Source organism: Cibotium barometz, chromosome 54 (assembly GCF_041138505.1).
Source record: "Cibotium barometz isolate CiBa-2024 chromosome 54, ASM4113850v1, whole genome shotgun sequence".
Taxonomy (NCBI): Eukaryota; Viridiplantae; Streptophyta; class Polypodiopsida; order Cyatheales; family Cibotiaceae; genus Cibotium; species Cibotium barometz.
Window position 1 is genome coordinate 23,697,056 of NC_141099.1, and position 12,897 is coordinate 23,709,952.

Below are 12,897 nucleotides of genomic sequence, written 5' to 3' on the forward strand. Positions count from 1 at the left end.
AAGGTTTTCACTTGTGGGTTTTGCCTAGATTTTAAGCCATACAGGCTTAAAGTCTTAAAGGATTCAAGGATTATTATCAAGCCTTAGTCAAAAGGCTTACAAATCCTTAACCAATAAAGTCTATTAAAACCTTATTCAAAGGCTTATAAGGCATCACAACAAAAGGCCTCAAAATAGGTTCGATTTCTCTTAAAAAGGTTATACAAACAATGTTATGAGGATGAATTCACGGAACATTTTATATATTCCCATGTTGTGTACCCAGGGGATTCACTCACAATAAAGGAGGACGTCACCTACATGCATGAACCTCAAGAAAAGTGTCTTCTACAACAAACTTTGGCGATCTAGGCAAGTCACTTAAACTTGCTTCTGAAAAAGCAAGTTTGATAGCGAAATAAATGTGAAGTACTAGGAAATCATCTCTGTTGTTATGGGCTACCACACCTCCAAGAGGGAACTCAACACATTCACCTAAAGGATGAGCAATCATGATCACAACTGTCATAGGCCACTTACCAATGCTTCGAACTTGAGTCCCTTGAGACCTCGAAGCTCACTTATTAAGCTCCACCTGCACGCTGCCACCGTAGAGTCGCTTGCACTGTCGCATAAGGCAATCACTCTCTCTCTCTCTCACTCTTCCACACAAGCATAGAAGAGGAAAAATGCTAGAATGCTCTCTCTCTCTCTCTCTCTCTCTCTCTCTCTCTCTCTCTCTCTCTCAACCCTTATTCACACTTGGATGCCTAAAATGTACTTACTAGGACTTAGGTGGCCAATATCTCATAATGTACAACTTTTACAATATCGTTTCTTGACACTTATTAATGTCCTCAATTGGAGGATCATGTTTGTTAATCCAAAACGGGATTAACATCCCCCCTTCCTAATGTAGGTTCTGTCCACAAAACCTGTTACCAAGGTCTAAAGACCTGGTCACCGAACTCATGTCGGTAGAAGTTCCTTCTGGATTGGAGCTTTTTAAGTGTGCATTGGAATGCTGAGTGTGATCTCCAAAATCCTGTATCCACCATGTCTTCGAAAGTGATATCCATGTAGCCTAGAAGACATCGCAGTCGGTAGTAGTAAAACATGATACCTCTGTCAGATGGCACTTGGTTCATGTCGAACTTTAGGTGTTCTGCTTCATATCCATCATAGGGCTCCTTTCGTTGGTCTTTCAGCACCACCACCAATTTTAAAAATCTGATGCTAGCCACAATTGTGGGGTCTGGAATTCTATGCCATGCCCTTATCCATGTAAGCATTTTTTCTCTTTAATCCTTAATGTTTGCAAATGTTGCTGGTAAGAAAATTGGGAAGTTGTAGCAAACATGTGAGTCGTGCCTTTTGGCTTCCTGAAATTCTAGCGGTGTCCATCTCCTTTTAACTGGCATGTATAGAGGATCTACTCGCAATGTTGGTGGTGCGCCCATATACACTTGGCTGTATTATGGAATTGCCAGGTACTCCTTCCGCCAGTGTGGTTGTATGCCAAAGTTTCTAGTCTAGGGTGCTCTTCATTGGTGACTATGGTGGTGTAGCCACCTCTTGTGTGCACAGGGTTTGCTTTCCTCCATCTTCGGAAATAGTAGCTAATCATGAATGCAACGATCCGTATCTCCAACAGATCAGCTAACTGAGGGTTTCCAGCTTTGTGTGTCTTGCCACATTCGCCCATAATGTACCATCTCCACCAATAGAAGTAGTTCTTCTAATTCAGGCATGGAGCGCGGAGAGGGTATGGCACATTGTGCTATTTTGTTGGAGTGATTTCCAGTAAGCTTCTGGCATGATTCGTCTTGTGGGATCAAATGGAATTATCTACATCATGAGGACTTTGAACATTAACTTTGGCTTCAAAAGAGGGTTGCCAGCACGAATGAAACCCTCATACTCTGTACCTCTTGAGAGTGCCATATGGTGACGATGGGTGAGGTGCCAGTATCTCCTCTCGGGGGCGAGAGTGTTAGTGGGAAAATCCATCTCTGGAGGATCGAAAGATGAGAAAATGCAATCAACTTGAGATGTGTTAGTAGGTGGCGTATTAGGATATGGATTAAGTAACTTACTAGCGACATTAGAATAGACTGGGTAAGTTAATTTTGAAAATGAAGAAGAGGATTCTTCTTGACCTTGACCTGTGCTAGGAGGTGGGTGGCTAGGCTTATGAGACTTAATAAATTCTTGTAAGTCTGGAATTTCTTCGGAATTGATAGTGGGATATTCTATGTGGGTAGCATCAAAATTGTATTATACATTTGTTAGCATGGCTTCTAAGTGTTTGTAGATATTCGAGTAGAGTTTTAGAATGCCAAAAGGATGATATAATGTGGACTCACATAAATTTAGATGCTGGTGAGTGTTATAGCCACCCATGACTAATAATCCATTGGTAACTATGTGCTACTACCTCATAGTTGGCAGGTGTCTCTAGAATTTCATCTGGGACAAACAGGTCTAATTTTTTGACACTATTGTCCAGAATTTTTGAATTTTGGACAAGGTGACACCAACTATGAAGGTCTTCTTGTTGCATCTTCTTGGGCCCGTCTGGCCGTTGCTTCTCTTTCCTGAGCTTTGGTAATCTATTGGAGCCTTTAGGCAGCTAGCCTCTGAGTGTCGTGTAGTTGTTGTGTAAGCTATGTCACTGCCTCTTGGTGTGCCAACTCTTTTCTTTGTGCTTCGGCCTGGCTTGCACTTATTGTTTCATTAAGTGCTCTAAGCTTTTTTGCATGGGCCTTATTTGCTTGTTCCCTTTCGTGTTGTAAATGGGTTGCCCTTTCCTCCTCTGCCTTTAGCTGTGCTGTTAGGATTTGGCCTTGCAAATCTTTTTCTTTGGCCCTGGCATTGGCTTGGAACTCCCTGTATTTGTTGTGCATGAAGTGTAGTGATTTCCTTGGTGTGGGTGACTTCTTTCCTTGGTGTGGGTGACTTCTTTCTGAAGCTGCTCCTTCGCTTGTTCTAATTTGGCATTGAGGTCCACATTGTCCTTGATTCTTTGTACTATTATTTGTCTTAAGACCATATTATTGCTACCTCATAGTTGGTGGATGCCTATGGAATTTCATCAGGGACAAACAGGTCTAATTTTTTGACACTATTGTCAGAATTTCTGAATTTTGGAGAACGTAACACCAACTACGAAGGTTTAGCACTATAGGATGTAGAGGGTTGAAAAAGATGTCTTGGGGATTTGTTAATACTAAGTCTCCCCTCAAAGTTCCCATTACTATGGTAGGATTAGTATCTCTTTTAGTATTTTGTTTAATTAAGGTTAGTTCTCCTAGGCCTATATCTTCAGATAGATTAATGTCATACTGAAGTAGAGAGAGTGTTAGTGTAGACAAAAACAAGGTAAGAGTTTGAGGAGGGGCCCGAGGAGTTATTGGCGGAACTGACCCAACTTGGAGGCGTGCTCAAGGAGGAGGCGGAGATCATCGCTAGGCTCTGGCCGCCGCTGACTTCTATCTTGTACCACCAATCGATGCTCTAACTCTTGTAGGCGGGAGTCTGTGTTGCTAAGGAGTTTTGAAATTGTTGTTTCTCTGACCATACTTGCAGCATCTAATTCTTTGAATCTTCTTGTTGCGTCTTCTTGAGCCCGTGCGCCTAGCCGTTGCTTCTCTTTCCTGAGGCTTGGTAATCTGTTAGAGCCTTTGGGCAGCTAGCCACCACTAAGTGTCGTGTAGTTGTTGTGTAAGCTGCGTCACTGCCTCTTGGTGTGCCAACTCTTTTCTTTGTGCTTTGGCTTGGCTTGCACTTATTGTTTCATTAAGTGCTCTAAGGTTTTTTGCATGGGCCCTGTTTGCTTGTTCCCTTTCGTGCTGTAAATGGGTTGCCCTTTCCTCCTCTGCCTTTAGCTGTGATGTTAGGATTTGGCCTTGCAAATCTTCTTCTTTGGCCCTGGCATTGGCTTGGAACTCCTGTATTTGTTGTGCATGAAGTGTAGTGATTTCCTTGGTGTGGGTGACTTCTTTCTGAAGCTACTCCTTCGCTTTTTCTAATTTGGCATTGAGGTCCACATTGTCCTTCATTCTTTGCACTATTGTTTGGCTTAGGACCATATTATGCTACCTCATAGTTGGTGGGCGTCTCTGGAATTTCATCAGGGACAAACAGGCCTAATTTTTTGACACTATTGTCAGAATTTCTTAATTTTGGAGAATGCGACACCAACTACGAAGGTTTAGCGCTACAGGATGTAGAGGGTAGAAAAAGATATCTTGGGGATTTGTTAATACTAAGTCTCCCCTCAAAATTTCCATTATTATGGTAGGATTAGCATCTCTTTTAGTATTTTGTTTAATTAAGGTTAGTTCTCCTAGGCCTATATCTTTAGATAGATTAATGTCATACTGAAGTAGAGAGAGTGTTAGTGTAGACAAAAACAAGGTAAGAGTTTGAGGAGAGGCCCGAGGAGTTATTGGCAGAGCTGACCCAACTTGGAGGCGCACTCAAGGAGGAGGCAAAGATCATCGCTAGGCTCCGCCGGCCGCTGACTTCTATCTTGTATTGCTAGCCGATGCTCTAACTCTTGTAGGCGGGAGTCTGTGTTGTTAAGGAGTTTTGAAATTGCTGTTTCTCTGACCATCTTTGCAGCATCTAATTCTTTGAATCTTCTTGTTGTGTCTTCTTGGGCCCGCCTGGCCGTTGCTTCTCTTTCCTGAGGTTTGGTAATCTGTTGGAGCCTTTGGGCAGCTAGCCACTGAGTGTCATGTAAGCTGCGTCACTGCCTCTTGGTGTGTCAACTCTTTTCTTTGTGCTTTGGCTTGGCTTGCACTTATTGTTTCATTAAGTGCTCTAAGCTTTTTTGCATGGGCCGTGTTTGCTTGTTCCCTTTCGTGCTGTAAATGGGTTTCCCTTTCCTCCTCTGCCTTTAGCTATGATGTTAGGATTTGGCCTTGCAAATCTTCTTCTTTGGCCCTGGCATTGGCTTGGAACTCCTGTATTTGTTGTGCATGAAGTGTAGTGATTTCCTTGGTGTGGGTGACTTCTTTCTGAAGCTGCTCGTTCGCTTGTTCTAATTTATCAACAGACCATATGGAAGAGGAGGTGGAAGATTTGGGGGAGGTAGAAGATTCAATCCTAGTGGAGCTTGTTTCTATTGCAATGGCCTGGGACATAGGTAGAATGACTACCCCATATTTTAGCGCCATCAGTAGGAACTGCAAGAAACAAGGCCAACAAGGGAGGCAAACACTGCAAGAAATAATGCAGTTGTGAACATGGTAAAAATAGACCATGGGGCAGGAAAGGAAAAGAAACTAGAAGCGATGGCAGTGACAAGATCACAAGGACTTCCGATAGGAAGGAATGCCGAACAAGAACATAGACAAAAGACAGAGTAGTAGGCAACACAGCAGATGGTCCCAAACCAAACTAGTGCAAAGTGTACAAGGAATGGTGAAGACCATACAAGAAGGCCGAAGCCTGGGAAATTTGGATAGGACAAAACTGAGAAAAAAGGAAGAAGAGATTGCAGCAGGAAAGAAGCCAGTTTGTAAGATGAGGGTGCAGCCGGAGGACGTACACTAAAGTGCCAAATGAGGACCAAGTATAACCCAGAGCCAAAAAAAAACTAGACAGAAGAAAGGGAACGACATCTAGAAGGAATCTAGACAGGAATACTGATGACAAGAGGAAGTCAGGAATAGGAAGGAGAAGAAAAAGAGAGAGAAGGAAGGATGTATGGAAGACAAGGCATGCCACAGCTGATGAGAGGAAAAAAACAACAAAAAATATGAGTTGTGGGAGGATCTCAACAAGATGAAATTAAATATCACTCTAGATCAAATGATAAACTTGTCTCCCAAAGTACAGACAAAAGCTGTTCTTGCTGCTACTACATGCCATAATACCAAATGAGAATTTGGCACAAATGTCTTTACAGGAACCGAAAAACCAAGCAACAGAATGTAGAAATGTGGAAATGGTGCACGATTGTGATACCTCTGTTCTTGAAGTGACAATCAAGATTAGAGGTGAGATAGTAACAAGAGTCATTCTGGATGGAATGTCAGGTGTGTAAACATAATATCAGATAGCCTGGCTAAAAGTCTAGGGATCACTGACATGCAGCCCACTCCATTCCATATTTGCATGGCTGACCAGAGAAGGGTCCCGACCAATAGGGATAATCAAGAGAGAATAGATAGAGGTGGCAAGATGCAGCTTCACTGCTGTGTACATTGTCCTCAAGGTGACTGAGATAGCAGGTGCATATACCACGCTCCTAGGAAGTGCTTGGATCCGGAGTGGAGAATAAAACATAAATGGGAGATGGACAAGATTAAAATCAGAAGAGGAAAAAATTGGGTATGTATCTCAGTGGAAGGAAAAGACAGGCTAAGCTTCAGAAACCAACCAATGGCTGAACTACATATAGAAGGGGTAGAAGATGATGAAGAAGAGCAGATCTTGAAGGAGAATCCAAAGATGCTTTCCCTGTTTGAAGTAGACATAGAAAGGAATTTGATTCAGTGATAACGGACCCCATGGATTCTTCAAGCTCTTCATATCTCTGTGGATCTAATAGCCAAAAAAATAAGAAATGCATGAATAGATGCGCAAAGAAATCTTATATAAAAAATAAGAATTCTCTTGTATTCTATAAATAGATATGAGGATGTGAAATGAATCAGATAGATGAAAAAGAACGAAGAATGGATGGAGATGTATGTATGTGGATGTGGACGTATGAATGTGGATGTGAAAATGGACGTATGGATATGGATGTGTATGTATGAATGTAGATGTGGATGTGGATGTATGAATGTGGATGTGGATGTATGGATGTGGATATATATCCTTCTCTTTTGTGCCTTGCCCTCTTCAATAAGTGCCCGAAGTGTCAGTATGTAGCAGTAGAACATGAAAGAGCTATGGTGGCACTAAAACATGAAGAAGTTGAGTTCAGGAAAAGAAATATCAGGGTGCAGGAAGATGAGCTTAAGGAGGTGAGTTTTGGGGGATGATCAGGAATCCAAAATAGTCAAGATTAGTGCTACATTGAATCAATACTTCAGAGGGAGTCTCCTTGAGCTACTGAATTCCTATAAGGATGTCTTTGCTTGGAACTATTCTGACATGAAAGGGATTGACCCTAGTCTCTATCAACACAAAATTAAATTAAAGGAAGATACAATCCCCCCATAAGATAGAGAAGATACAGGATGAACCCAAACTACGCCCAGCAGGTAAAGGAAGAGATTGACAAATTACTGAAAGTAGGGTTCACTCATCCTGTGGATTAGGTAGAATGGCTATGGTTCGCTGATGGCCATTGTTTCAAAAAAGAATGGGAAGCTTAGGGTGTGCATTGATTATCGCAAAGCTGAATGCATTGATTATCGCAAGCTGAATGCTTCCACTATATCCAACCCATTCCCATTACCTTTCATTGATTCCTTGCTGGATGCAGTAGTAGGACATGAAACATATTCTTTTCTGGATAGATTTAGTGGGTACAATCAGGTACGAATGGCCCAAGAAGATAAGGAAAAGACAACCTTTGTAACTAAATGGGGGGGCATTTTCTTCCAATGTGATAACATTCGGGCTGAAAAATGCCCCTACCACATTCCAGAGAATGGTTCACGAAATATTTTATGAATACGTGACCACTTTCATGAGGAGGGTGTTTGTAGATGATTTCAGAGTGTTTAGAAAGAAGGAAGAACACATTACACACTCACAATGTGTCTGGGAAAAGTGCAGGAGGGCTAGACTGAGCCTAAATCTAGCCAAATGTGCCTTTTCTATAACCAGTGGATCTCTCTTGGGCCACATAGTGTTTGCAGGAGGGCTAGACTGAGCCTAAATCTAGCCAAATGTGCCTTTTCTATAACCAGTGGATCTCTCTTGGGCCACATAGTGTTTGCAGAAGATAGAGTCTCAGGATAGCAATGGCTGAAAGGCTTTCTTTGAAAGATTTAGAGATGCACAAGATTGAATAGCTCCTAAAACTTGATGAAAGAAGACTGCACAGCACCATGAAAACAAAGATTATACAGAAGAGAAGAAAGCTACAGGTAGATAGGAACACAAGGTTTAGGATATTTGATGAAGGAGATGCAATACTGCTATTTACATTAAGAATGGGACCCCACTAAGGAAAATTGAAAATGAGATAGATGGGCCCATGTAGAATCGTCAAGAAGCTAGGGACAGGAACTTTTGAACTGGCAAGTCTAGATGTGAAAAATTGAGGAAGCTAGTAAATGGATATAGTAGGCTGAAGCCCTACTATGGAAAGATGCCAGATGAAGGGAGAAAGTGTCCAAAAATGAATCAAGATCTTTATCCAGAAGTGATTGGTGAACCAGAAGCTATGTCCAGCCAAGATCAGGAAGAAGGAAATGATTTCGGAGATGTTAAAAATGCTAAAGAGAACCCAAAATCAAATTCACCATGTGTAAATATGATAATGGTGTGTACAAATGTTGAGGAGATGGGTGGTAGTAGCTTTGGCAGAAAGGGGAAAGTCAAGGTTTCAACCACAAAAACGGGAGCATGGACGTGTAAAGGATATTAATGATCTCGTAAAGAGCGTAGAAGGGATTGATGATCAAAAAATGAGGGAGATATGGGGCAATCATGGAAAGATGACACAATTATGGCCGGCTTTGGGAAGAGTGCACCTCACAGCAATGGTTGAATCCCTCTCCATTGAATGCCTAGTTTCCAAATCTACTTTCAAAAAGTTATCCCGTGCCGTTGACACTCTTCCTGATCTCAACTTTCTTCTTGCTAAACCTTGCTCACTTCCATGCCTTCTCCCAAGACATCACAGTGTTTGTGAAGAAGAAGATATGGTGCTGGAGTTCAAGCCCCTATTGTCCACAATATACAAAGAGGTGGACAAGCACGCATAATGGCTAGATAGGATGGGCCTCAAAGAGTTCACAGAGCTGTGATGGGAGGAGCTCTAGCAAAACTACAAAGTGGCAGAGTAGCTAGAGGAGCTGCAAAAGACCAACATAATCACACTTCCATCGGAAGAAAAGAGGGCTTTTGATCCCCTTTATGTGACAGTACGGTATTCAAGCTTCTTGTGGAAGGTGAGGCGAGGTCAAGGTAGCAAACAAGGATGACCTCGTGAAGGAGTTTGGTCCCCTTGAAGGAAGAGAAAAAGAGTTCAAAATCATAGGGATGCCTAATGAGGACAGGCAAAAGCGTATGCGCTTTGTGGTGGAGATGATCAATCTCACCCACAAGCCATACTGCATGTCAAGAAAGGCATATGGACTAGTTAAAGCAGCAGAAGCAGGAACAAAGGTGGCCCAGGTAGAAGTCTTATACAACGACACAATGGACTAGATTGGAATGGTCAACTGCCCAAATACTAAGATGAAGATCAGCCCCTGCATAACCGCACTGTTTAAAGCATAGGCAGGATCTGGACAAGAATAAAAGAGCGACAGAGAGGAAGTAGGCCAAAAGAAGGGCGGGGAAAACAAGGATGGAGATACTGCAAAGCCCCAAGAAGAGGGGTTCTTAGGACAGACGCCATCCAGAAGGAAGAGGGCATTTGAGTCTGGTGAAAAGAAGAAGGGAAAGACAACAATAAAAGAAAAAAGAGATCTAAAAGAGGACTTTTCCGGAATCGGGAAGTCCATCCTCTTGCAAAGGCTCAAGGAGCAGCAGCAGCAGCTGCCTGCTGTGTGGGAGGGACTCTTAGCACAATGCCTATAGATATAGCATGAGAGCACCGCCCAAGAACCTCAATAAGAATAGAAGGACATCATGGTGTCAGGGCCCATGCACCTTGAGCAAACATAGTCAGAGCCCTCTAAACCTAGTCCTTCCGTCTTTTTGGAAAGCATTAATGCAGAGTGGGTATAGGGGAGCGTAAATTATCTACATAGGTGCATGATGAATGGGGCCAAAGAAATAACTATGCTGCAGAATGAAGTCAGGCAGAAGGAAGCTACCATTCAAGTATGAGAAGTCAATAGGCACCACTCTGGGAGGAGCTAAGAAGAAGAAGGATAGAAGTGGCCCGGATGGAGGAAACAGAAAAGCAATTAGCAAAACTCCAAAGGGAAGATGAAGAAACAAAGCAAGAGATGGTTGTACTAAGGGAAGCTCTGGTCCATCCAGACATAACAAACAAATAGGAGGCCACAAGACGAAGTGAACATGGTTACCAAAAGCCAAGCTAGGGCCGAAGGATAGGTGAATATGATTAGAGAAGAACACTTAAGGATCATAAGAGAAGTCTAGGCCAGAGTAGACAAGGATAAGGTGGAGTTGGTCAAGGCAGAAGCCCGACTGGCTGTACTGGACACGTAAGACTTTCTGGAGGTCTATGAGCTGGAGGCAAACAAGATGGAGCAATGGGAGAATCACGCTTTAGAAGACGTAAAGGACGTGTGGGAGGAGTATTTAAGGAAGTTGACAGTGTCCATGCAAGCCCCCACACCTACTTGCAAGCAAATAGCTCCCTTCCAAACTCAAGACAAGAATCCAGATGGGGAATCCGGATGGGGAATCCGGAAAGCCTAACACTACAGAACCAACAAGGATACAACTGGTGGGAGCCGCGGGGGCTGCCGGAGGTAGCTAGAAGGACTTGGAATTAGGATGCAATGGGGGAGAGACTAGTACAGAAAAGGAGCTGCAAAAAAAGATCGAGAAGCTAGAAGAAAAGGTAGAAAGCTAGAAAAAACACTTCATGCTATTGAAAGAAAGTGGCAAGAAACCGGCTGAGCACTCCGGAAGGGAAGGAACTAGTAATCTACAAAGGAACATCAATGGACATAATCCTTCTGCGAGAGCATGCTTTGGGAGAAACTAAAAGACTAGAAGAAAGGGTGAATGATAAAGCTACCCTAATGGCCCTAGATCGAGGAGTACAAAGGGCTAGTGAAAGAGTACAAAGAACAGAAAAGAAAAGACAGGGAATCGATCAAAGGAGGTAGGAACAACATGAACTAGAGTCACAAGAGAAAAAGATGGCAAGATGACGGTTAATGAGCTGAATGTTGCTCTGACGGTTAATGAGCTGAATGTTGCTCTGACGACAATGCATGCCAATCTAAAAAAGAGACAGGAATAGATAAATGCATGAGAAAATCTCATGCAGTGGAAATGCAAAGCAAAGAAAGAATGATAGAAGACTTCCACACATGGGAAAAAAGAGAGAAGGTAGAGAAGGAAGAATTGTAGTGCACAAGTTCTGGGAAGAGAAGAAGCAAGGAGGCTCGGGGCTCTGCAAGGAGACAACCCTCAAGCACATGAGGAGTTTGATCCAGGCTGTTAAGCAAGAAGGAGAAGTGCAACCATCCAACTAGAATGATATTGCAAGTTTTATGAACCAATTGGACAAGAGGCTGGGGAACTAAGAGAAGAGCATCTCACAAGATGGGGAGTTAGCACACAAGAGAAGCCCCTCATGTGGGCTGTTCGGGGAAGTGGTAGCATCTTATGACTCGTGAACCCAGGTGAGGAGGCCCATTGCTCATGCACCGAGCAAGACTGCTAGTGCCCCTCACCACCAACAGAGTCTCTGGTAGAAAGAGAAAGAGCAAGACACAGTTTGGAACCAATTGGTAGACCACCATATGGATGGAAGTGGAGTCAAGGGGGAAGAAGGAGGCCAAGAGAGCTTGAGCAGACAGTATATTCGAGAATGCTACCATTCTCCTAGAGCTAACAAAGCCCCATGCTTTTGTTGCGGGGATGGCCATCGATGCAATATGGAGAGGTCCAAGGGAAGAAGTACCCCTACGCCAAGCCCATCGAAGTGCTATTCCTGAGCTGATGAAAGGACAGGGGTTGGCCATGTAGGAGTGAGCAATAGGAGGAGGGCTTACGAGCCTAGGTATGCCCAAGATAAGCCAATTATATTCGTCTCTAGGGGCTTTGCTATAGAAGGACTGAAAGAAGGGTGCTAGAATAGGCCTTAGGAATAAGATCCGGATTTTGGAAATGAAGTTTTGATTTTAAAAGTATGGAAATGGCTAGAGGCCAAACAAGAAATTATGTGGTTTGTTGCTAGCGCAACATCCACTGTGATCACCAGGTGTTGGTGGTAGCCACCCAGCAGTGAACTGCCCGCCAAGCATATCCGTTGGGCAAAAACTCTGGATCTTTTCTTGTAACAACCTTGTAATTGATTCTTGCCAAATGGGTAGTACCCAAGTGAATGCAAAAGAAAAGGAGAGTAGAGAGTGAGGGTGTGTGGCATTATATGGGCTAAGCCTTACTCAGTAATACAGAGGAATTGTTGGCATGTCATTTTCATATGTAGTTCTGTGCAAACCTGTTTGGGTCTTGACTCTCAAGTTGTTTCATCACTCTCTCTGTTTTGAGCATGTCTTTTAACTTGTATTGTGTCCACAGTCAATCCTATATGGAAGTGACTCCCTTCTAGAGACAGGATTAGGAGCCATGTTAAGACTCTCTCTAGATGCAGGAACTAACTGTGACCCTATTACAACTAACTCCCTTAACCTAGGGAAATCATTGGTGCAACGCGTTAGCATCATTGGCTTATCTTGTTGGGCACAATAGTATTAATAGTGTCTCCTCCTGAGCCGACTAGGTGGTCTAGAACCATGCAAGTGCCGGGTCTCGCGGACAATTTATTTTGAGGCAAATCTTGCCAATACTTGTAAGATTCCTCCCTCCGGCTTTTGAGGTGTGCAGGTGTAAGAACCTCCCCTTCTAATCTTATAATTATTCCCCTCTCTGAAATAAAAGAAAGATCCTGTTTTGGCCTAGAGAGAGAAAATATCTAGAGAGAGGTAATTCAAAATATAGATATATTTGGATATAAAAATCCTCCTAGAGTCTAAAATGGTTTCCCCTGAAACAGATATTCAAAAAAAAATTTCCAATGTACAATTGGAATAAATTGAAATCAGGTAAAAAGTACCTTAGCCTAAG